The 26,308-nt window shown below is 44.8% G+C and overlaps 1 protein-coding gene across 3 annotated transcripts in view; it reads right to left on the bottom strand.

Moving 5' to 3' along the window:
* Positions 1-25,807, bottom strand: part of CAMKK2 (calcium/calmodulin dependent protein kinase kinase 2) — a 158,682-nt gene extending 132,875 nt beyond the window's left edge. For 2 of the 3 annotated variants that reach the window (XM_075323571.1, XM_075323563.1), the window contains exon 1: positions 25,692-25,806. The gene's annotated coding sequence lies outside the window, so the exon portion shown is untranslated. Of the gene's footprint in view, positions 1-25,691 lie in introns of all 3 variants that reach the window. The other variant, XM_075323581.1, reaches the window with a different exon arrangement.
* Positions 25,808-26,308: the final 501 nt, after the last annotated feature.

Below are 26,308 nucleotides of genomic sequence, written 5' to 3'. Positions count from 1 at the left end.
ACAAAATCTTAGAGGTCAGCTCCAGAGACTACGAGGGCACCAGGCCTCTGATCCTACATGTATAATGGGACAATAAAACTCACACCACTAATCAAAGCTAATTAAGGATTCACTTTCCAAGCTCAGTGTTTGTTTATTTAAATGTCCTTTTACTATGCATCCCTCTGCCCTGTTTTGTGCATATATTTGTGTTTCTTCAGATATTTTGTCATACCATGCCTGAGGAAGAGACCTGAGATGTCTCGAAAGCTTGCTTTATAACATCATATTTTATTTTTATGTTAGTTAGCCATTAAAAAGGTATCACAACTACAAAATTTTAATTTTGTTTCTCTCACTGAGAGCAATCATTTTTCAACTGGCTAACACGGTACCAAAACCTTTTTCTTTTAACTGAGTGGTGTATGTGACAGAAAATACCCAAAAGTGACACTATTTTAAAAACTGCACCCCTCAAAGAGCTCAAAACCACATTTAAGAAGTTTATTATCCTTTAAAGGTGCTTCACAGGATTTAAAGCAATGTGGAAAGAAATAATGAACATCTACTTTTACCCCACAAAAATGTTGTTTCAGCCCCAAATTTTGAATTTTCACAAGGATGACAGGAGAAATTAGACAGTAGAGTTTGTTGTGCAATTTCTCCAGAGTACGCCAATACCCCATATGTGGGGGAAAACTACTGTATGGATGCGCAGCAGGACTTGGAAGAAAAGGATCACTATTTCACTTTTGGAGTGCAAAATTGGCTGGACTACATAACGGACACCTTGTCGCGTTTGCGGAGCCCGTAATATGCCTAAGCAATTGAAACCCCCCACAAGTGACCACATTTTGGAAACTACAAACCTCAAGTAATTTATTTAGAGATGTGGTCAGCATTTTGAAACCACAGTTGCATCACACAATCTTATAATGTTGAGCCATGAAAATTGAAAAATACATATTAGCACTAAAATATTGTTTTATCCCCAAATGTTTCATTTTCATAAAGGGAAACAAGAGAAAATGGACCACATAATGTGTTGTGCAATTTCTCTTGAGCACAAGGATACCCCCCCTTATGTGATCAGGAACTATTGTTTGGGCAATGGCAGAGTTTGGATGGGAAGGAGAGCTATTTGATTTTTTGGAGAGCAAAATTGTCTGGCATAGATTGCAGACACTATGTCGTATTTAGATAGCCACCGAGATTCCAAAACCGCAAAAACCCCGCTAAAAGTGACACCATTTTGGAAACTACACCCCTCAAAAAAAAAAATTATCTAGGGGTGTGTTGAGCATCTTGAGCCCATTGGTGCTTCACAGAATTTTACAATATTGAACCATGAAAATGAAATTGTTACTTTTTTCAAGGAGCAACAGGAAAAAAAATGGACCACAACATTTTCTATGCAATTTCTCTTCATTACAGCAATACCCCAAATGTGGCCAGAAACTACTTTTCAGGTCCATTACAAAGTTCAAAAGGGAAGTAGCACCATATCGGAGTACATATTTTACCGTTAAGGTTGGCGGGCCCCTGAGGTGACAGCAGACAGCAAAACCCACCCATAAGTGACCCCGTTTTACAAACTACACCTCTTAATTAAATCATCTAGTGGTGCAGTGAGCATATTCACACCACATAGGTTTCACAAGATATTATAACATGGGGCATTGAAGAAAAAATAGTTACCGTACATTTTTACCACTATAAGGTTGTTTAAGCCCCAGATTTTACATTTTCACAAGGGAAAATAGATAAACAAAAAACCACATAATTGTCACACAATTTGTTGTAACTTTGATAACACTCCATATGTAACTGTAGAGTACAGTTTGGCCGCACGGTAACACTCGGGAGCAAAGAAGTGCTAGTTGACTTATTGGAGTGCACAGTTTCCTAGTGGACTCCATATACAGAGCTCCTAAGTACCAAAAGAGCAGAAACATCCCTCAAGTGATCCCAATTTGGAATTAGACAAATCTGGAAATTCATCTATGGGCGTAGTGATGATTTTGACTCTGGTCTGTAGTCTCATGCATTGCAATAGACATGTGTTGCAATACATGAGATCTGTTAAATTACACTGACAGAATGCCTGTAAGGCCGGTATCCCACTTGCGATTGCCTCTCGTGTATCTCGCTCAAGTTTCGCGGTGCATCACCCGGCACGGACTCGCACTCTGCTCACAGGAGTGGGTCAGTTGCATACATCTCTATGCAGCCGACCAGCTCCTGTGTGCAGAGTGTGAGTCCGTGTCGGGTGATGCACCGCGAAACTCGCGCGAGATACACGAGAGGCAATCGCAAGTGGGACAACGAAATTAAACCCTAACTATTGCTGAGTCATACAGGCTACCATACCTGGTACAACAGGAGATCATTTTTTGACCTCTGGGTGCCATGAGAACCATAGGATCCCTGTGATTTCGTAATGGGGGGCAGATGAACTCTCGCTCCACAACTGTTTAAATGCCACAATCACAATCGATTATAGCATCTGGAGGGTTAATCAACCAGGGTCAACGGCACCCTGGCCCTGGCTGTTACTACAGGAGCTCAGCTGATAGCTAAGCCTACCTACTGCTGTGATTCTGCAGGAAGTACAGATATTTCAGCACTTCCCGCACCATCATGCTATGATTGATTGCGAAATTACAGCAATCTGACTGACCAATCGGAGATCGGGAACCACTGAAATTGGTCCCCATGTCTCTGGCCATGCCTTTCAGTTATCCGTGACTGCTACCAGCACAGAGCTGTCACTACATTTTTGCACAGTGAAAGTTTAAATCCATGACATAGCACATCATTATGTGGGAACTGACACCTGGTCATGACGTACTATGTACATCATTGATCATTAAGGGGTTAAATTTGACCCACAACTTCTCAGAGTTTGTATCAGGTGAGGAATGGGTCATGTCATTAAACTTTCATCTTTAAAAAGGGAAATGCTCAGCACGTTTTTACGGTGTAATCTAAAGACAGCATGCTGCAGGGGCAATCACACTGTGTGCAGTTTACCTGCAATGTTTGTTTTAGCTTCAGGAGATCATTACCAGACTAAAAGGTGCTTTACACGCTGCGACATCGCTAACGATATATCGTCGGGGTCACGTAGTTAGTGACGCACATCCGGCGCCGATAGCGACATCACAGTGTGTAACACCAATGAGCGATGATCAACGAGCGCAAAAACGTGAAAAATCGTTGCTCGTTGACACGTCGTTCATTTTCTTAATATCGTTGCTGCTGCAGGAATGATGTTGTTCGTCGTTCCTACGGCAGCACACATCGCTATGTGTGACACCACAGGAACGACGAACATCTCCTTACCTGCCTCCACTGGCAATGAGGAAGGAAGGAGGTGGGCGGCATGTTCCGCCCGCTCATCTCCGCCCCTCCTCTGCTATTGGACGGCTGCCGTGTGACGTCGCTGTGACGCTGCACGAACTGCCCCCTTAGAAAGGAGGCGGATCGCCGGCCAGAGTGACGTCGCAGGGAAGATAAGTCCGTGTGACGGGTGTTAGCGATGTTGTGCACCACGGGCAGCGATTTGCCCGTGTCGCACAACCGACGGGGGCGGGTACGCTCGCTAGCGATATCGGTACCGATATTGCAGCGTGTAAAGTACCCTTAAGTCAGCTAGTCTGGCAGGCCTTCTGCTTTGATTAGCTCACTGTATATAGACTTTGTAAATAGAGAGCCTAGTTTGGGTGGGAGCAGCTTTCTGAGCTCTATTACATGCTAAATATAAAAACTCAGTTTACCAGGTGCAGCAGTTCTGGCACAATGATACATAATTGGATTCAGGGTCTCTTTGCCTACATTATGTTGCTTTCAGATGAGGTAGCAAACACCTGCTGACAGATTCCCTTTAAGGTCTTTACTGGCTAGCCGAAGCCTTAAGTACTTCGTTTGATGCTACTCAAATCTTTGGCAGTAAATGTGTATCTTTTTTCCCTCAAAAGGTTTTTGCAACCTTGTTCACTATGGGGCAGTTATGTGGTCACACCCCACTATCTTTGCAGTTTCGTTAAAGGGGCGGTTCACCCATTTTTTTTTTTATTTTCTCTATCAGTGTAACTTACTATTTCAGTTGTCTTTTTAATTGCCTTCTATTTCCAGTTCTGGCACAGAGCGGCGCTATCCTCCTCGCTCAGTGCCGGTCACATGACCCCTGGGTGCTGTGGCCTCTGGTATCCGCTGATGTCACGTCAACTTCCGGGCACAGAAAGTTGATGTTACACTAGCAGCAGCTGCCTCTGATCCTTGGTGACTGGGCTGTGGGTGGTGATCAGCGCACGTCACAGCCCAGCATGAGGAGAAGGAGAGGAGGGTTTACTTACCATCCTGCAGTAGTGTGCAGGGCTGGCACCAGGAGCAAGAGGAGAGGAGGAGTCATGTTGGGTGAGTATGTTATCACACGGGGGGGTGGGGGTGGGAGGATGAGCAGAGCGCAGGTTGCCACTGCAAAGCATTATGGGAGTTGTAGGAACTGAACCCAGGAAGTCAGGAGAGAGATTAACTCCATCAGAGCTGGAGCCAGCAATGATGAAGTGCTGCTAGAGCATGATAAAAGGTAATATTGCTGAAATAACATAAAAGATGTGTGGAGAGGCACAAATTAGCAAGATTTAGGAGAAAAAAAAAAAACAGTTTTGGTAACTGGACAACATCTTTAATGCTGCATCCCTCTATAAGAATTGTAACAACTTTTTCATTTTTTCCGAGCCAGTTAAATCTTATATTTGACCAATGTTGCCTGACGAAAGCAGGTGCCTAATAATTCTGCACACCTTGATAAAGGACATTCTATCCTCAGGCTGCACCCCCTGATTACAGCACCCCCTCATTACACAAACACACATCACCTGATCTGCTTTATCCAATGAGCATTCAAGTTTACACAGTTTGGAGTTGGAAAATCTGCATAGAAATGATGATATGGTCAAAATACTGACTAGTCTAATAGTTGTGCACATGGCATATATTTGAAGGAATTTTACAATTTTGGCTTAACCGCTTCCCGACCGCGGGCAGTAAAGTTACGTCCTATTTTTACGCGACTTAACGACCAGGGACGTAACGTTACTGCCTAAAGTTCATTTGATTGCCGTGAACATAGCAACTGCTTTCAAATTATGTCCCCTGCTGTTTCTTACAGCAGGGGACCTTTACTTGGCCACAGGGGGGGTGTGGCATCGCCACCCCCATCACCGATCGTTGTGATTGGATGTTCAAATCTGAACCGCCAACCACATTGATTGCACTGGTTTCATCTAAAACAATGCCTGAACCAGTGCGATCCTGTTACGAGGTGCTGCAGCAGATCACAGCTGGAGCTCAAACATGGCATCCCCCAGCCCCTGCAGCACTGATTGGAGCGATCGTGTTATGACGCGCAATAGCTCCAATCAGCGTCCAGTGGGGCGGTCTGATCTGGAAGTGCCGATCAGTGATGCACATCACTGCACAACGTCTGTGTTTGAAAAGTCAAATGGCGCTCCTTCTCTTCTGAGCCCCGCTGTGCGCTTAAACAATTACTTTCCACCACATATGGGGTATCTGTGTACTCAGGAGAAATTGCACAATACATTTTATGTTGCATTTTTCCTGATACCCTTGTAAAAAAAAAAAAAAAAAGCCACCTGTGCAAATAACAGTTTTGTGGTAATAGAAATAAAAACAAATATCTAGATAAATTCTGTGAGGGGTCTAGTTTCCAAAATGGGGTCACTTGTGGGGGAGCTCTATTGTTTAGGCACCTCAAGGGGTCTCCAAACCCGACATGGCGTCCGCTAATGAGTCCAACTAATTTTGTGTTTAAAAATTCGAATGGTGCTCCTTACCTTCCGAGCTCTGCCGTGCACCCAAACAATTGATTTTTACCACATATGGGGTATCAGCGTACACAGGAGAAATGGCACAATAAATTGTAGGGTGCACTTTCTATTTTCTCCCTTGTAAAAATGTAAAGTTTTATAAGTAAAGTAACATTTTTGTGTAAAAAAGTAAAATTTTAAAAAATTTTTCTTCCACATGGCTTTGGTTCCTGTGAAGCACCTAAAGGGTTAATGAACTTCTTAGATTTGGTTTTGAGCAGTGTGTGTGTGTGGGGGGGGGGGGGGTCCCTAAAAAAATGGTGGTGTAAATTTTATTGGAATAATGAGAAATTGCTGATGAACTTTGAACCCTTCTAACTTCCTAACGGAAAAAACATTTGTTTCGAAATTGCGCTGGTGTAAAGTAGACAAGTGGGAAATTTTATTTAGCATCCATTTTGCGTGAGATATCTCTCAGATTCACAGGCATAAAATGTCAAAGTTTAAAAATTGCAAAATTTTCACCAAATTTCCGAAATATTCACAAATAAAGGCAAAAAATATTGGCCTAAATTTACCACTGACATGAAGTACAATATGTCATGAAAAAACAACGTCAGAATTGCTGTGATCCGTTGAAGCGTTCCAGAGTTATAACCTGTCAAAGTGATACTGGTCAGAATTGAAAAAAAAATGGCCCCGGAGTGTTTTAGTGGCCGGGGGTGAAGGGGTTAAAAAAATAAATAAATTTAGTGAATGAGGCTTATCACTAGGCAGTAATTTTACTAGAATATATAAGGAGAGGGTGAGACACGGAGCCTAATCTAACATATTTCCGAGCTTCTCCATAGCCGCTCTGGTCCAATGCTGCAGAGCTCTTCACATTCTGCAGTGACAGGCGCTAATGAAGGGAGGCTCACATGACGGTTATCTGACATGTTTCACATCTTACAATCATGTATCCGTTTCTTAAGAATTGATAATAAACTGCCAACTCCCAGGGAAAATCAGACAACTGAAACTAAACCGGATATATAACGTGCAGCCTAGAACAGGCTCATTGTCAGTCTCAAATACCTAAATTCTACATAGCCTTACTGTGAAACACCTATGGGGTATGTGCCCACGTTACTTTTTTGTGTGCATCTTCTCTGAACATAAAGCTTGTTTTGGCAGGAAAAAAAAAGCACCTGAAAAAAAACACGTATTTTTTTTTGCATTGCATTTGTATGTTTTTTCACTTGTGTTTTTTCCTGCTTATTTTTGTGGGGGTTTTTTTTAATCATGGTGATTGTGGGGGTTCAGGCGTGGTTCCTCCGCAATCGCTGATGTAACAGCCGGGACTTGGCTCTCACCACTTCCAGCAGTTTAACCCCTGAAATTGTCAGTTTGTTGATCAATTTGGAATAACATGTATGGTACATCTAATTGATTGCATAACTCTTTTTCTGACCACCCTTATGTAATATCTTATTAACCACACTACTCCAGGATTTTTTCTGTTTTTAAGGGGTTAATTTTTTTGATACCCATCTCAAATCATGTGGTAAATTTAATGGTGTTTTTGTATCATGCCAATAAAGATGTATATTTTTTGCATCTTTTTTGTCTTCTTGACACACTTGTATTAAGATGCAGGTCTAATATAGGTTAAATAAAAACATTTCCAGATCGTGTCACTGATAAGATCTGGCGGCACACTCAACTAAAATCAACGATAGTCCTGCTTTGGAATCACACTAGGTAAGTATCACTATAGATCACTGCAAAATTAATAAATTGTGACAATAACTGGCCAGTGTAAGCCCAGACATGGCACATAAGGCTACTTTCACACTTGCGTTGAACAGCATCCGTCACAATGCGTTGTGTAACGCATGTGACGGATGCCTTGCAAAAAGTGTGATAATAAAGGCAACAGATTCCAGTGAAATAACGCGTTGCGTTAAGTTTCTTTAGCCAAGAGAGAGACCCCATCATCACCGCACACATCCCAACACTACTGCACACATCCCGACACTACTGCCCACATCATAACCGCACACATCCCGACACTACCGCCCTCATCATCACCACACACACACACAGGCATTATCTCAGTGACGTTCCCAATGACAGCGCGATTCACTTCAGTTTCTGCGTGGAGCTCACAGGAGCAGTGGTGTTCTACTGCTGCTCCTGTCAGCTTCATGTAGCAGAGCTGGATGCGTCGCGGGACCTAGTGTGGCTTACGCCGGACCTGGAGGGGTATTTGGGGATTTTAATAAAGTGGTGAAAGAGGGTGTTTTTTTTGTCTTTTATTCCAAATAAAGGATTTTTTCGGGTGTATGTGTTTATTTACTTTCACTTACAGGTTAATCATGGAATGTGTCTCATAGGCGCCTGCCATGATTAACCTAGGACTTAGTGGCAGCTATGGGCGGCTGCCATTAACTCCTTATTACCTCGATTGCCACCGCACCAGGGCAATTCGGGATGAGCCGGGTAGAGTCCCGGGACTGTCGCATCTAATGGATGCGGCAATTCCGGGTGGCTGCTGGCTGATATTTTTAGGCTGGGCAGCTCCCCATAACGTGGGGCTCCCAATCCTGAGAATACCAGCCTTCAGCCGTGTGGCTTTGCCTTGGCTGGTATCAAAATTGGGGGGGGGACCGCACGCCGTTTTTTTAATTATTTATTTATTGTACTGCACGATATAGACTGCATAACATATATGACTGCAACCAATCATAGGTGCCGGTGGGCGGGGGAAGCAGTGAATACTAGATGGAATAATGAGCGGCCGGCTTTTTCAAAAGAGGAAAAGCTGCTGGAGCTTTGTGACAACTATGCAGCGTCGCGCCCGTGATCGGTGAGTATGAGAGAGTGGGGGTAGAGGGTGGGGAGAGACCAGGAGTGATTTTAAACGATTTCGATCGTTCTGCTGGACATGCTGAGCATGCGCAGTAGAACGTGCCAGAATCCGTCAGCGGATTCCGCCGCTTAGCGTATAGCGGCGGAATCCGCCACCATAGACAATCATGAGACACCGTGGCGGATTCCAACAGAATCTGTCAAGGTGCGCTATTTTAACGACACAAAAAAACGCTACATGCAGCGTTCATTCCGCCTGACGCAGCATCAAAATAACAATTCTGCATCGTGCTGCGGATGCATCACAAGACCATCCATTGCTATCCGTAGCTAATAGAAGTCTATGAGGAATATAACGGTTTCCTGCAACGGTTACCGTAATTCCTCAAGGCTGCGGATAGCAACGGAAGCCGTCCAACGCAAGTGTGAAAGTAGCCTAAGAGTGAAGAAATGACTCACTCAAAATATATAACATTTTAGCAGACAATCATCTGACATATGCTGCACTGGCAGAGAAGCAATTGAGAACAAATAGAAAATCGGCCCACACAATACAAACAGCCTCCCACACCGGCTCTTATTGAAAGCACAAGGTACCTAAAAGGGATCTGGACTTATAAAAGAAAACATTGGCAGTCCACAAGCTCCTAATACAATCATTCCTCAGTTCATTAACACTGGCATTTGCCCCGTAAAGCACCACACCACACCACTTTTTTTTTTTAATTACACCACTGAGGTGGTTCTTTAAATGTATGTCCCCTGCCCCAGTCTTATACTCACCTGTTGGCGTCTTCATCAGTTTCCAGAGCCGATCCAGTCTGTCTCCGACGTTTTGTGACCTACAGACTGCTCTGGCGTTTCATGGAGCATGCTTGTAATAATGTATTGTAACTCATTAGAGCCTCATTATGGCTCTCATAGAGTTGCACTGGAAGCTTGTGGCACGACTTCTGACTTCGGGCTAGTCAGAAGTTACAGTCACAAGATGGCACCAGGGGACCAGAGTGGCATCGGTAAAAGGGGAGGCTGCTGGGAGGGGATTATATAAAAGGAGATAAAAGGAGGCAGGGGGCTTAAAATTTAAAGTGCTACTCCATTGCTTAAAAAAAAAATAAAAAATATCTTGAGTGGTGCTTTATTGTATTTGGGATATCTTTCAGCTGCATGTACCATCTCAAGAAATTTACTCTAGTGAAGGTCTGACGTCCAAATGCCACTATGGGCTGTGGCTAGAGGTGTGGACCTAATAATGGTTAGTCATATCACAAAACCACTCAAATATAACCTGCAGTACAAGGTCTAACAGGATAAGACAGGCTGACCGCAACAAAATAATAGTCAAGGAACAATCTCACCACATGTGAGGGAAAACGTCCTGGGTGGGGGTGGGGTGGCGCATACTATAGCAGCCACACATTTCACCAGTTCCCTATTAGCAGTCGCCAATAGTGTTACTCCTTCCCAACAGTACTTATTGCTGCTGAAAGAAATCTGCAGCGCAAATTGACTATCTTTGAATGTCAATTCATGATGCGTATGATTACTGAGGCTGCGGCACTTTGCTTAAATTTCCACAACTAAAGTTGTGCCACGGATATAGGTCTTACATGCAGATACCCTAAGGCACTGTTCAGAACTTGTCAGAGCTTTAGGTCAGAAGGCACCAATGTATGCCCCCCTATAAGTAGTATATTGGCTACAGCATTAAAGGGAACCGGTCATCAGATTTATCCCTTATAAGCTGCGGCCACCACTGGTAAGCTCTTATATAGAGCATTCTAGAATACTGTACATAAGAGCCCAGGCCGATCTGTATATCGTAAAAAACCAGCTTTTATTATACTCACCTGCAGGCAGTCAGGGCCGATGGGCGTCGTTGATTTGATCCGGCGCCTCCCATGTTCTTGTGATCACGGTCCTCCTTCCCTGCTCCGTGTGGATGACGCGTCTTATGTCACCCACACAAATTCTTCCATTACGCTCCTTCGGGCAGTATTGTTCTGTGCATGCACAAGCATTCTTTGACCTTTCCACACATGAGCACTACAACCCATGGCAAAAAATATGGAATCACCTGGCTCGGAGGATGTTCATTCAGTTCTTTTGTTTAAAAAAAGCAGATCACAGACATGGCACAAAACTAACGTCATTTCAAATGGCAACTTTCTGGCTTTAAGAAACACTAAAAAAAAAAAAAATCATGAAAACATAATGTGCTAGCCAGTAACGGTTACTTTTCAAGACCAAACAGGAGAAAAAAATTATGGAATCACTCTGTAAATTTTCATGCCCAAAACTAACATCTGCATTAAATAAGATCTGCTTGTTAGTCTGCATCTAAAAAGGAGTGATCACACCTTGGAGAGCTGTTGCACCAAGTGGACTGACATGAATGATGGCTGCAACACGAGAGATGTCAATTGAAACAAATGAGATGATTGTCAAACTCTTAAAAGAGGGTAAATCATCACGCAATGTTGCAAAAGATGTTGGTTGTTCACAGTCAGCTGTATCTAAAATCTGGACCAAATACAAACAACATGAGAAGGTTGTTAAAGGCAAACATACTGGTAGACCAAGCAAGACATCAAAGCGTCAAGACAGGAAACTTAAAGCAATAGGTCTCCAAAACAGGAAATGCACAACAAAACAAATGAGGAACGAATGGGAAGAAACTGCAGTCAATGTCTGGGACCGAACTGTAAGAAATCGCCTGAAAATAGGAATTACATACAGAATAGCTAAACAAAAGCCATCATTAACACCTAAACAGAAAAAAACAAGGTTAAAATGGACTAAGGAAAATCAATCGTGGACTGTGGATGACTGGTTGAAAGTCATATTCAGTGATGAATCACAAATCTACATTGGGCAAGGTGATGATCCTGAAACTTTTATTTGGTTTCGTTCCAATGAAATTTATAAAGATGACTGCCTGAAGAGAACATGTAAATGTCCACAGTCATTGATGATATGGGGCTGCATGTCAGGTAAATGCACTGGGGAGATGCCTGTCATTAAATCTTCAATAAATGCCCAAATTTACATTGAAATTTTGGACACTTTTCTTATCCCATCAATTGAAAGGATGTTTGGGGATGATGAAATCAGTCATCAAGATGATGCATCCTGCCATAGAGCAAACACTGTGAAAACATTCCTTGAATGAAGACACATAAGGTCAATGTCATGGCTTGCAAATAGTCTGGATCTCAATCCAATTGAAAATCTTTGGTGGAAGTTGAAGAAAATGGTCCATGACAATGCTCCAACCTGCAAAGCTGATCTGACAACAGCAATCAGAGAAAGTTGGAGCCAGATTGATGAAGAGTACTGTTTGTCACACATTAAGACCATGCCTCAGAGACTGCAAGCTGTTATAAAAGCCAGAGGTGGTGCAACAAAATACTAGTGATGTGTTGGAGTGTTCTTTTGTTTGTTTTTCATGATTCCATAATTTTTTCCTCATAATTGAGTGATTCCATAATTTTTTCACCCTGTTTGGTCTTGAAAAGTTACCGTTACTGGCTAGCACATTATGTTTTCATGATTTTTTTTTTAGTGTTATTTAAAGCCAGAAAGTTGCCATTTAAAAATGACTTTAGTTTTGTGCCATGTCTGTGATCTGCTTTTTTTTTTTATACAAAAGTAAACAACTGAATGAACATCCTCAGAGCCAGGTGAGTCCATCATTTTTGCCAGGGGTTGTACAATACTTTGCTCTGCTTGCAGCAGGGCAGAGAGAAGTGCGAGTGTGCAGGATCGTAACTCATCCACACGAAGCAAGAAGGACGGCAATCACAAGTAGATAGGATGCACCAGACTGAGACCAGAGACACCCATTAGACCGGACTGCCCCGCAGGCGAGTATAATAAAAGCTGTTTTTTTTATATTATACAGAGAGGCCTGGGTACTTATATACAGCATTCTAGAATACTGTATATAAGGGTTCACTGGTGGTAGCCACAGTTTATAAGAGACAAATCTGGTGACAGGTTCCCTTTAAAAGGGGTTATCCAAGACTATTTTTATATTATATGTATGTGACTCAAAACCAGCAGGCAGGATGTTGATAACTACCTGCCTGTTCCACCCAGCTCTGGCTCAGAGAGTTCACAGACCATAGTTAGCAACATCCTGCCTGTTAGTTCTTAAGCACACAGTAAAAAAAAAAAAAAAAAAAATTAAAATTAAATAGTCCCAGACAGCCCAAAGGGATCCTGTCAGGTGCAATATCCACCCAGATCCAGGAGCAGTGCTGGGTAGATATTGCTATTCCCTGCCTAACTGTCCCTGTATACAATAGCATAGATAAAGAGATCTTTAGAAAAAGTATTTCTAAAGATCTTATATCATATGCTAATGTCATATGGCTAATGAATTTGTTTCTGCTCTCATTCCGCCCTCTTATCATGTTAGCACGCCCACAGGAGCATACTAACAAGCTATTGAATGCCCACTGCCAGCGTCATCAGCGGTAACACACGTACCTGCTTCTGTTACTACAGCTTCTGTCGCCGGGCACTGCACATGATCAGGTCACCACACTTCCAGTCATGGGCACTATGAAGCCAGGTGTACGTCTCCCGGCTTCAGAGAGGTCTACTGTGCATGACTGGAAGTGCCAGGGAAGTGCTCACTACCCGGCGTCTGAGACTGTGGCAACAGACAGGTATGCACATCTCCGCTGATGATGATGCTGGCAATGGGCATTGCATGTTAATACGCCCCTGTGGGTGTGCTAATATGCTAAGAGGGCGGAAGGAGCGCAGGAACTAACAATCTTGCGACTAGTCCCTGCGCTCATTAGCATATCATAATAGATCTTTAGAAATACTTTTCCTAAAGATCTTTATCTATGCTAGTGTGTACAGGGACGGTTAGGCAGGGATTAGTAATATACACCCAGAACTGCTCGTGGGTCTGGCTGCATATTGCACCTGACAGATTCACTTTAAATAAAAAAAAGTGTGTGTGTGTGTGTGTGTATTATGTGCACACTTTTTTATTATTATTTTTTTTTTTTATTTAAAGGCTGATCCTCCTATATATTAAAAAACAAACAAAAAAAAAACAAAACAGTATGCCACCCTCACTTTACGCTATCGTTTAGGTGTATTTGCCTGGAGCTCTCCTGGTGCATATGCTGAATGTGTTCACATAATGTAAACAGATGCTAAGGTGACTTGATGTAAGAAGGCGAAATATATTATGTACGGTAAAAGTGTTTGTATTTTGTCAATTGATACAAATAAGCTACTAAGTAAAGGAACAAAAGATAAGTCTAAATCAGTGTTTGGTGTGACCACCCTTTGTCAGTGTGTGAAGGAACTCAGCAGAGAGGTTGTTCTAAACATCTTGGAGAACCAGCTGTTTTTTTCGTGTAATTTCAGAGGCTTGATGATGCTGAGATCCGGGCTCTGTGGGGCCACATCATCGCTCCAAGGACTCCTTGTTCTTCTTTACACTGAAGATGGTTAACGACACTGACTGTTTGGAGTCTTTCTGCTGCACAATAAAATTGCAGCCAATTCAATACTTTCCCATTATATAATGCCACGAGGGAAACATCTGGACACCAAGAAACAGACAATGTTGAGGACCAGTTATCAAGCATGGAAACAGTGCAGAGGAGGAGACACATCGTGCTTACTGCCCCTTAAAATCACAAGATGTCCAGCAGTGCCATGAGCTTAGAAATAGCAGCAACCAGGGGACCCAGCTACACCCATCCACTTTTTGGAGGAGTCTGTCCAGAAGTGGTCTTGGAACAATATTATTAATTATTAATTATTATTATTATTATTATAGCGCTATCAATTCCATGGCACTTTACATGTGAAAGGGATATGTTTTTTAATATGGTCAAAAACCATACTTTGCAGTTGAGCAGTAAGACTTGCATGAACTCCTACCGGATTCATCCCTGCTGCCTCTTCTGATAATGACAACTTCAATGCTTTATGCAAGGGCTTAATAAAGGTAGTGTCAGGAATGTCCCAGCTAGCAGGAGGTTCATAGTGCTCTAGTTAGGTAGCGACAACTACTGATGTGGCCACTACTAAAAACGTGATCTGTGAACTGTTGATGTGTACATACTTGCATCTATGGCAATAGAATGCCTCCTCAGTCATCCATCTTTGTAACTTGACCACTATGTAGTGAAGGGGGACTTCTATAGGCGCAAGATATTCTGGCCCTGGGATTAATTAAAAGGCTGGAGTTTAAGCTCCATTACAATGAATAACTTTATTAAAAGGGGTTGTCCACTACTTGGACAACCCCCTTCTCCATCCTTATGTTTTCCCCTTGTAAAATAACACTTACACTCACCTCTTGAGCCGTTTTAGCGGTGTCGGCACTGTCACTCCCAGGGCTTGTGTGACACTATGTCATGTGATCCCTGCAGCTACTCTCACCTCCTCCTGACACATCACAAACATCCAGAGTACAGTGCTCACGTGAGCTACAGGAGCGTCAGTAACGACACTGGAATCTGCTGGCACTGGAGGTGACTATGTGTGTTATTATTTTACAAGGGAGAAACTTGGGGATGGAGAACAGGTTGTCCTAGTAGTGGGCAATCCCTTCAATTATATATTCTGAATAAACATCTTTTTATATTTCTGTTCATCATTTTCACGTTTAACAGCCCATTAGTGAATAGAGTGGGAAACATATTTATTGGACAGAAATTACAACCTCTCTGAATTTTCTCCTACCTTAATATGATGCCCATTTCTGTAAAATAGCTACCCCTGCTATTATAAGCCATAGGGCTATACTTTCCCATTGAATAGATTCCCAGACCTCACACAATTGCCACAATTATGATACCACCCACTGCGCATGCACACATTGGAGCATACGTCATGTGGTTGTTTGGGCACATGATGTAAATGTCGCCATATCTATGCTATTTGTCATAATGCTTTTCGCGTTTGTGGAGGGGGTCATTTTCAGATTCTGGTTCTTCTATTTCAAATCAGGAGGTGCGCCATTAGATGTCAGGCATCCCTTTCCTCCTTGCTGTTCAGCATTCCCATGCCCAAAGACAGTCATACTACTCCTGTAATACTAGATACAATAGGACACCCCCTAAAAACATTAGTACTATTATAATATGAGGCGAGTATATGTTATTCTGAGTTTACAAGTACTAATTCATTTAAAAAAAATGTTTGTCCAGGTAGTAGACACCGCCAGGATTCTTCATATTGAGGTCTGGTATGTTGTAGCACATACAAGGGTTAAAGATTGTTGCGCATGAAGTGTAATGATGGTTGTTGAGCCCTCGTTCCACACAGCATTTTACAGCATTACGTGGACTGTGGATTGTTTTTTAGTTCTTGTTTGTTTACGATTTGAGCTTAATGAAAAATTCATTGCGTTTCAGCTCGTGCATTATTGACATACAATCTTTATACACTTTATGAAATGAGTTGTGTTAAACGAGTAGCAGCCTGCCTACCAACCAGCAACCTCAAGTCTGGGGGAAAGAAAAGCTCAAAAGAATAGTCTGCAATGTAATACATGGATGAATTTAACCTGCCAGACCAGGACTGATTCCAGCAATGTGTCACTTACTGGGCTGCTTGGTGTAGTATTGATAAAAATCTCTGATTAATCAACAGTAAATTATCATTACAGGACTACTTGGCCTGCTGCCAGATAGTCCATTCATATTCATGAGCTCTATATAACTGCTAGATCTGCAGCAGAGAAAACAGCGATTTTATCAAAATGACAGCAAACAGCTCAGTAAGGCCGGTTTCTCACATCCGGCTTTTTACCGTTTTGCCGGATGCGGCGCTCCCCCGTACAGTTAATACAGTACAGTGACAGCGCAACAAGCGCCGGTCACATGCTGTCATGTGACCGGCGCATGTGACCCGGAAGTTACAGCGCTGTCATTGTACTGTATTAACTGTACGGGAGAGCGCCGCATCCGGCAAAACGGCAAAAAGCCGGATGTGTGAAACCGGCCTTAGTGACACATCACTGGAATCAGGGTCTCTACATTATTACATTATGCTGCTCTCAGATGAGGGAGCAAAAACCTGGTGACTGATTCCCTTTAGTTATATAAGAGTGTGTAAAAAAAAATCTGTCACTATCAGAGTATGTACTGAAATGCATGGATCACCTAAGCCAAACGCGACAGCCTAATAGGCAGATAGACTGTTTTCGGATCAGGAGACCCACAGCCAGTCAGCAGAGAGTTGTACTGTAAGCCGCCATTGCCTGCATACAATAAAAGGGAACCCATCTGTGCATGTTGGTCCTCCCAAGGATGAGCTACAGCAGGATGTAAGAAGTGTCCACTCTACACACCTAAAATACTACCAGTATTTGCACAAAGAGTTTTATTAACCCCTTCTTGACATTACCAAGTTTCAGTTTTTCTATTATTTTTATGGTGAAAAAAACCCCCAAAATTAAATAATAAAAAAAAAGTTTTTGATTATGACACCACTTTGCATGGCCCCATAACATTTCCATTTTTCGGTTGATGGATCCATGTGAGGCATTATTCTTTATGTGGCAAGTCGGCGTTATTATTGGCTGTCATTTTGGGATATAACATTTTGATTCTTCTTAACTTTTTTGTGGTTTTCTGGTGACCAAAATAACAATTTAGGTACTGATCTGGTTTATTAATTTTATATTCTGATAGATCAAAGTTTTCTGTTTGGTACCACACATGTGTATTCTTTTATATCATATTTTTTAATGGGGGAAAAAGGGAGCCGATTTAAAAATGACCCCCCCCAAAAATAAAATAAAAAAAAACAAAACATCTTTTTTGTATTTGTTAGTCTCTTTAGGGGACTTGAATCTGTGATCATCAGATCACTCATACTATATATAAACACCAGTGTTGCTGTATACCAGGAGCCTCAAACACACGGCCCACCCTCAGGCATGTAGGCCCATTGACGAAGGCGGCCCGGTACAGGGGGACGAGTGTGACGCCCTGGCCGGGCCAGGTAGTCACAAATAGGCCCCTGCACAACACCTTCCCTCACAGGTGACATCAGCCAACCTTTAAAACCCTAGTCACCCCCCTCAGGGCTAGATAAACACAACAGGGGGCGGAACCAGGCGGTTGGAAGACGCCCACCAAAGAGTATGGACAGCCCAGGGGCGGGAAAGTAGTGAGTCAAGTGTTAGAGTTCAAGTTGGAGAGGAGTGTGGGCTGGAGCTGGGTGCAGCTCCAGCAGAGGCGAATACCCCAAATTGAACGGCGCCAGGGTAGGAGCCCTGGTGCCAGTGACTAGGAGGCAGACGGCGTTGGAGGACGACAAGAAGTTGAGTTGGAGTGAGGACAGTTCCGTTTACAGAGTCCGGTTTGGAGGAGCAATTGTACCCGCACTACAGGCAGTGGAAGACGGGGTCTTTATGGACAGTGTCACCCGTGAATGATGGTGGCATTGGGGACCCATGCTGCCCTGTGGTGGTCTGAGGGACAGTTGCCAGAGGAAGCTGTACCGGCAGTGAAGTTACATGTTTTAACAGACCACCCTTTTTCATCATGCCGCAGTCTCCGGAGAGGCTGGTTTGAGGAAGGGCCTGCGGCAGAGTAGGCCGAGGTCCCGTCACCATGGAAACCGGTGACTACCCTCCAGGTCAGGGGTCCCCTGGACGTGGGGCCTCTGGGAGAGACTGCCGGGTAAGGAACTTATTACCCGGCCTGTGTGGGCACCACCCGGACCCAAACCCGTTTCCTGGACTGGGGAAAAGTGGTGCGCACCAGTGCTTAGCGGTGGCACCATCGCTAGGTTTGTTTGGGTGGGCTAAGGTGAAAAGGACATGGTCCCGTCGCGGTTAATAAAAATGTTTTATGCAACATTAAAGTAAAATGCCTCCCGTTAAGGGAAGAAACCAAAGTATCCATGAATGTAAATATGTTATTATGCTTGTAAATGTGTTTATCCCCTTTTGCAGTTACAAAAAATGCCGGTGGTGGTCGGACAGCCCGCGGACGGTCTGTGTTTATCCAAGGGGGAGTGTGACGCCCTGGCCGGGCCAGGTAGTCACAAATAGGCCCCTGCACAACACCTTCCCTCACAGGTGACATCAGCCAACCTTTAAAACCCTAGTCACCCCCCTCAGGGCTAAATAGACACACCAGGGGGCGGAACCAGGCGGTTGGAAGACGCCCACCAAGGAGTATGGACAGCCCAGGGGCGGCAAAGTAGTGAGTCAAGTGTTAGAGTTCAAGTTGGAGAGGAGTGTGGGCTGGAGCTGGGTGCAGCTCCAGCAGAGGTGAATACCCCAAATTGAACGGCGCCAGGGTAGGAGCCCTGGTGCCAGTGGCTAGGAGCCAGACGGCGGTCTCCGTCTGCAGGAGCCGGGAAGACGGCTCGGTGGAACCGAGGTGGACCGGGACAGGGTTGTAGCTCGCCGGTACCGACCCGGGGAACCGACTCGGAAACCGGAGCACACAGGGGGGTACTCGGACCCTGAAGCCGGGACCAGAAGCGACTGGAACCGGTTAATTTACCAATTGAGGCCAGGACTAGAGGTCCTGTCCCACCCAAAAACCCTATTAGAAGACAACAGCCCACCGAGGGGGATAGAAGGCCACCGCCAGGGCTCAGAGATCCCACGGGCCAGCGTCTGCGGGCAAGGGCTCCTTAGGCCACATCCAGTCGGGAGCAGACTCCTGAAGTTGCAAGCACAGGCAGTCCACCATCTTACAAAAGTGCAGGAGAAAGACAGAGACCACCAGCCGGGTGGGGGACCAGAACGCAGCCGGCTACAGGCACCGACCACCATCACCTTGTTTTACCAGAGACTCGTGTGTTTCCTTCAATAGTGAGTACACCAGCACCCTGCGGTCGCCCATCTCACTGCACCAAAACCCAACATGTCCCGGGGCCACCATCCCTGCCCACAGAGGGGTTAACAACTTGCTGCACAACATCTCCCCCGGGTGCCCCCGCAACTGCAGCGGTGGTGTCCAACCTCACCACACACCGTGGGTGGCGTCACAAACTTAATGCGGCTCAGCCCGTACATATACGTCCTACATCCACCACCACTATAACCCCCTTTTTGATTGAAGTGACCGCGAGACCCCCGGGTCTGGAGACCCTCGAGCCACCCACAGAAGGTCCAGATCCAAGCAGCTCGGCTGCTGAGAGCGGGGCGGTACACACCGCTGTCAGCACTTTATTTCAGCTGAATGTATTGTTGGTGTCGTGCAGAGACAAGCTGTCTGCACAGCTATACCAATAACAGCCACTGGCCAGCTTGTTTCAGCACAGCACTAACAATACATTCAACTGAAATAAAGCACTGATGACGGCGGCACCCCATGTACGGGGCCGCGATCGTCAAGGGTTCCATGTGCCAGCGGGCCACGAGGAGCAGAAAAGAGCACACCGAGGGAACAGAACAGGTGAGAAGGATTTTTTTTTTTTTTTTTTAATGTGTATGTGAAGAATGGCATAATAGGGGAAATTACTATAGGATGGAGGCAAGGATGGAGCACATTACTACATGCTGAGGGCAAGGATGGAGCACATTACTACAAGATGAGGACAAGGATGGAGCACATTACTACATGCTGGGGGCAAGGATGGAGCACATTACTACAAGATGAGGACAAGGATGGAGCACATTACTACATGCTGGGGACAAGGATGGGGCACATTACTACATGATGGGGACAAGGATGGAGCACATTACTACAAGATGAGGACAAGGATGGAGCACATTACTACATGATGGGGACAAGGATGGGGCACATTACTACATGATGGGGACAAGGATGGAGCACATTACTACATGATGGGGACAAGGATGGAGCACATTACTACAAGATGAGGACAAGGATGGAGCACATTACTACAAGATGAGGACAAGGATGGAGCACATTACTACATGATGGGGACAAGGATGGAGCACATTACTACATGCTGGGGACAAGGATGGAGCACATTACTACATGATGGGGACAAAGATGGAGCACATTACTAAAAGATGAGGACAAGGATGGAGCACATTACTACAAGATGAGGACAAGGATGGAGCACATTACTACAAGATGAGGACAAGGATGGAGCACATTACTACATGATGGGGACAAGGATGGAGCACATTACTACATGATGGGGACAAGGATGGAGCTCATTACTACATGATGGGGACAAGGATGGGGCACATTACTACATGATGGGGACACGGATGGAGCACATTACTACATGATGGGGACAAGGATGGAGCACATTACTACATGATGGGGACAAGGATGGAGCACATTACTACATGATGGGGACAAGGATGGAGCACATTACTAAAAGATGAGGACAAGGATGGAGCACATTACTAAAAGATGAGGACAAGGATGGAGCACATTACTACATGATGGGGACAAGAATGGAGCACATTACTACATGATGGGGACAAGGATGGAGCACATTACTACATGATGGGGACAAGGATGGAGCACATTACTACATGATGGGGACAAGGATGGAGCACATTACTAAAAGATGAGGACAAGGATGGAGCACATTACTAAAAGATGAGGACAAGGATGGAGCACATTACTACATGATGGGGACAAGGATGGAGCACATTACTACATGATGGGGACAAGGATGGAGCACATTACTACATGATGGGGACAAGGATGGAGCTCATTACTACATGATGGGGACAAGGATGGGGCACATTACTACATGATGGGGACAAGGATGGGGCACATTACTACATGATGGGGACAAGGATGGAGCACATTACTACATGATGGGGACAAGGATGGAGCACATTACTACATGATGGGGACAAGGATGGAGCACATTACTACATGATGGGGACAAGGATGGAGCACATTACTACATGATGGGGACAAGGATGGAGCACATTACTACATGATGGGGACAAGGATGGAGCTCATTACTACCTGATGGGGACAAGGATGGAGCACATTACTACATGATGGGGACAAGGATGGAGCTCATTACTACATGATGGGGACAAGGATGGAGCACATTACTACATGATGGGGACAAGGATGGAGCTCATTACTACCTGATGGGGACAAGGATGGAGCACATTACTACCTGATGGGGACAAGGATGGAGCTCATTACTACCTGATGGGGACAAGGATGGAGCTCATTACTACCTGATGGGGACAAGGATGGAGCACATTACTACATGATGGGGACAAGGATGGAGCACATTACTACATGATGGGGACAAGGATGGAGCACATTACTACATGATGGGGACAAGGATGGAGCTCATTACTACATGATGGGGACAAGGATGGAGCTCATTACTACAGGACAGGCACAAGGATGGAGCACATTACTACATGATGGGGACAAGGATGGAGCACATTACTAAAAGATTGGCACAAGGATGGGCCACATACTACAGGATAGGCACTATACTACAAGAAGGGGAACACAATTACAAGATGTTGACCAAAATTAGTATATGGTGCTAATTGTAAGACAATATTACTTATAAGAAGGAGATAGATATAGAGATATATTATATATATATATATATATATATATATATATATATATATATATATATATATATGTCAGCGTCTAGCTACAGCAATGAAGCTCACAGGTCTCTTCCCACCTGATAGTCAAGCTCCTGCATGGTCTGGAATAGGAGTCAATCCATTAGTATAAGGAAAAAATGAGGAAATCTAGCAAGGACTCAGCAAACCAGGATTGGAGTAAAATTATAATTTCTTTATTTCTCTTCAAAAGTTAAAAAAGGGACCCACAAGGATCAGGAACCAATGTGCGTGGCAGAAAAACAGCGCAAATGGGACTACGCGTTTCGGCGGCCTTGTCCGCCTTCCTCATGGTCCAAACCAGGATGCGTAGTCCCATCTGCGCTGTTTTTCTGCCACGCACATTGGTTCCTGATCCTTGTGGGTCCCTTTTTTAACTTTTGAAGAGAAATTAAGAAATTATAATTTTACTCCAATCCTGGTTTGCTGAGTCCTTGCTGGATTTCCTCATTTTTTCCACATACATACACACACATATGCATACACATGAGATATATATATATATATATATATATATATATAAATCATGAAAATATTTTTTTTACCATCAAAAATCCCTTTTTGATATAAACTAAAAATGAAGTAAAAAAAAAAAAAAGTGCACGTTTGTTATCACCACAACCGGAACAACCCAAGCTATAAAACCATACCATAGCCCTTACGATGAATGCCATATACAAAAATAAAAAAGAAACTAGTGAAACATGATCCAAAAGGTGTATAGAAAAAAATGGTATCCTTTTTCTTCTTGTCTTGCAAAGAATGCAGCTCCCCAAATTAAATTTTGTCCTTTGTACGGCCCATATACCCAGCAGAGTTTGAAGGCCCTGCTGTATACAGTATAAATCACAATGTCCTTTGAAGCCCAGCCACAGGCTGAATTTCAAGGGAGCTCAGTGATGACAGAGGTCTTCAGCAGACCCCTGGCTATCATAGTTAACCCATCGTCACCCTACGATTGCAACATGGGGGCACTGATGTGTGCATGAAATGACGTGCCCCGATGTCGGCACACTGTTAAAGGAAATTGTCAGCACAAAATAACTGTTCAAAATACCGCCACTCACTGCATCATGGCGGGGACAATCATATAAATACACCTCACCACCTGCTTGTGCCCCCTCTATCTCCACCCTCCTCCCTTCTTTGATTGACAGCTCGGGCTTCATAGAGCCAGAGAAGGTTGGCATTAGTAGGAAAACAAGCAAGTAGGAAGGAGCAGTTAATGTTTGGTCCCGCCATGATGAACCAAGTGCCTGTACTTGACTTGCACAGTCTTTCTGTGCTGACAAAGTCCCTATAATCCCGCTGTCACACAGGTTAACAGTTGTAGGCAGCGCGCTACTCCACCACTGACTATTAGAGGCAGGTGCTGGCTGCATGTCGTAGCCATTATCTGCAGTTTATGAGGTAGGATTATATGTCCTGCGTAAGTCAGTAAGGGGTTAAAAACTGCAGTTTGTATTTCTAATGTAAATTACACATTCATTTTTTCAGGTTTCGTTTTTTTAGCCATGTATTAACATATAAACGGCACTGTAGGAAAAAAATCGGAAAACCCCTTTAAAGGGAACCTAAAATGTAAAAAAAAAAAAAAATCAAAATAAACATACAAATATATATCTATTAGTAAATCTGCAAGTTAAAAGCTTTCTAAAGCCGTGCGTCAGCTGCGAGAGCCCCTTGCTGGGAGGAAATTAACTTTATTCTTCCCGGCAGCCTCCAGCTTTCAGTCATAGGGGTGTGGCTTCAGTAACCACTCAGTACATATTAGCTGTGACTGTAACCGCCACTGACTGACAGCCGGCTTAGCCCTGATGCACTGTTGAATCGGCTGCCAGCCAATGCCAGGGTGCTACAGCCGTCACTCACTATACACAGAGTAGAGACTTAAGCTGCGCTGGTTGTGCCACTACGACTGAAAACTGAAGTCTGCCCGGAGGAATAAAGTTGATTTCCTCCCGGCAGCGGGGCTCTCAGTGCAGTGGCCATACGGCTTTAGACAGCGGGGCTCTCGGTGCGGTGGCCATACGGCTTTAGACAGCGGGGCTCTCGGTGCGGTGGCCATACGGCTTTAGACAGCGGGGCTCTCGGTGCGGTGGCCATACGGCTTTAGACAGCGGGGCTCTCGGTGCGGTGGCCATACGGCTTTAGACAGCGGGGCTCTCGGTGCGGTGGCCATACGGCTTTAGACAGCGGGGCTCTCGGTGCGGTGGCCATACGGTTTTAGAACGCTATTAACTTGCAGGTTAACCCTATACCTGCGGGTTAATAGTATTTTAGGACATGGCAGGTTCCCTTGAAGGCGAAGGCTACACAGTGCTATGGGTTTCTCGGCACTGAGATCGCAGTGTTGCATTGCCGCCGACTGCTGCAGAGCTGCAAATGTTCCCAAATCTCAGGGATTTTCTGTTGCACGTGACTCACCTGCCATAGACTTCTATAGTACCACTGCAGCTTGTCTGGGATTTGGCTGATTTTTTCAGCAAAATCTCTGCTCGTGTGAATAATCCGGACAAGCGAATGACCTCGTACAGTTTGGAAACAGCAAATCTAGTAAAATTGATGGAGAACGTCCCGACAATCACAGCACAACCAGAGCCATTAGGAGCAGAACTACGAGTATGAGGCATCTCCAAGTAACATTAGGAGACGCAGTAAAGGGTTAATGCGGCACAGAGTGATCCAGGGCCAGGATAGACATACAGCACAGTTCCCATCCCCCACATGCAGCTTTCCATAGCTCGTATCTATCCGCCCGCTGCACAGTTCCCACAGCCTCGTGCAGGACTGCTCCGCTCTGGAGCGATTTCTGCGCTTCCCACTCCTAGTATAGCATTTCCTGTGATGTCCCCTCCGGACCCCCCTGATTCCAGCAGCCGCTGCGATCCCCCATAACCCCAGGCAGGACACCCTAACACCATCAGCGCCCACCTCCAGCATGCTGCGGTCTCCTAGCAACCAGCACTACCAGCGGCAGCCTGCGGGGGGGGCTCACCTCTGTACACGGCTGTTACCGCGCTCAACAGGGACATTACGGAAATTATCTAACCCCCAATGACTAGCAGCAGCCTCCCAATGAACTACAACCCCCAGCATGCCCTGCCAGCCCAGAGCACAGGGCTCTCACCACTGCCATACCCCATAGTGGCCACATCTGGCGGGGAGTGGGGCAGTGAATTGGGGTCTTCTGCTCCTATGAAATCACAAAGCAGGTGTGAACTCTGCCCAATACAGCACCATGCGCCGCTCACTGTGATCCCTCCCCCGCCAGCCAATAACACCCAGCATGTCCATGCACTGACAGCAGAGGCAGCCTCAATTGCCTCTAAGGTGCGCGGTCACTTTAAGAAGATGCAGCTGGATGTAAGAAGTCAGAGGCGCATCCTATAGGCAGCGGAGGAGGCTGCACCGGGCACTGGCACCGGGCACTGGCACCGGGCACTGGCACCGGGCGCCGCTCTTACCTGCCTCCTGGTGACTGGCAGCCGAGCATGGGGCATCTAATCCTGCCAGGGCAGCAGTGCCAGCGGCGCATGGAAGTCGCCCACTGATTGGCTGCTCGGGACTTCCCCGTTGTATCATCCCCCGGCTCACAGCGCGCCGCTGAATGGCCCAGATGTGCGCGGATGTAAGGGCCGCTCTGATTGGCCCAATCACTGTGTTTTTACCGAGAGAAATTAAGTTAACTCCTCAGCTGCCGTTTTGGCGAAATCTGAGCTAACTTAACTCTTTAAGGACCAGGCCGTTTTTCATTTTTGAGCTATCGCTTTTTTTTCCCCTTTCCTTATTCTAAGAACCATTACTTTGATATTTTTCAGTCGACATAGCTATTGGAATCAGGATTACTGTCATCCATTTTTTTATTTTTAATTTAGTGGCTTAAACAAATTAGAACTATTAAAACAAACAAAGAAAAAAAACCGTTTTGTCATTATTTTTAAGACCATGTGCACACGATGAGTATTCGGTGAGATTTTACCTCAGTATTTGCAGCCAAAACCAGGAGTGGGACAGAGGAGAAGTCTAATACAAACTCGGGCCCCTCTTCTGTATTTTCACCCACTCCTTGGTTTGGCTTCAA

The sequence above is a fragment of the Anomaloglossus baeobatrachus genome, chromosome 1 (genome assembly GCF_048569485.1).
Source record: "Anomaloglossus baeobatrachus isolate aAnoBae1 chromosome 1, aAnoBae1.hap1, whole genome shotgun sequence".
NCBI lineage: Eukaryota > Metazoa > Chordata > Amphibia > Anura > Aromobatidae > Anomaloglossus > Anomaloglossus baeobatrachus.
The sequence above is the reverse complement of the archived record's forward strand: the minus strand, read 5'-3'. Positions and strand labels throughout refer to the sequence as shown.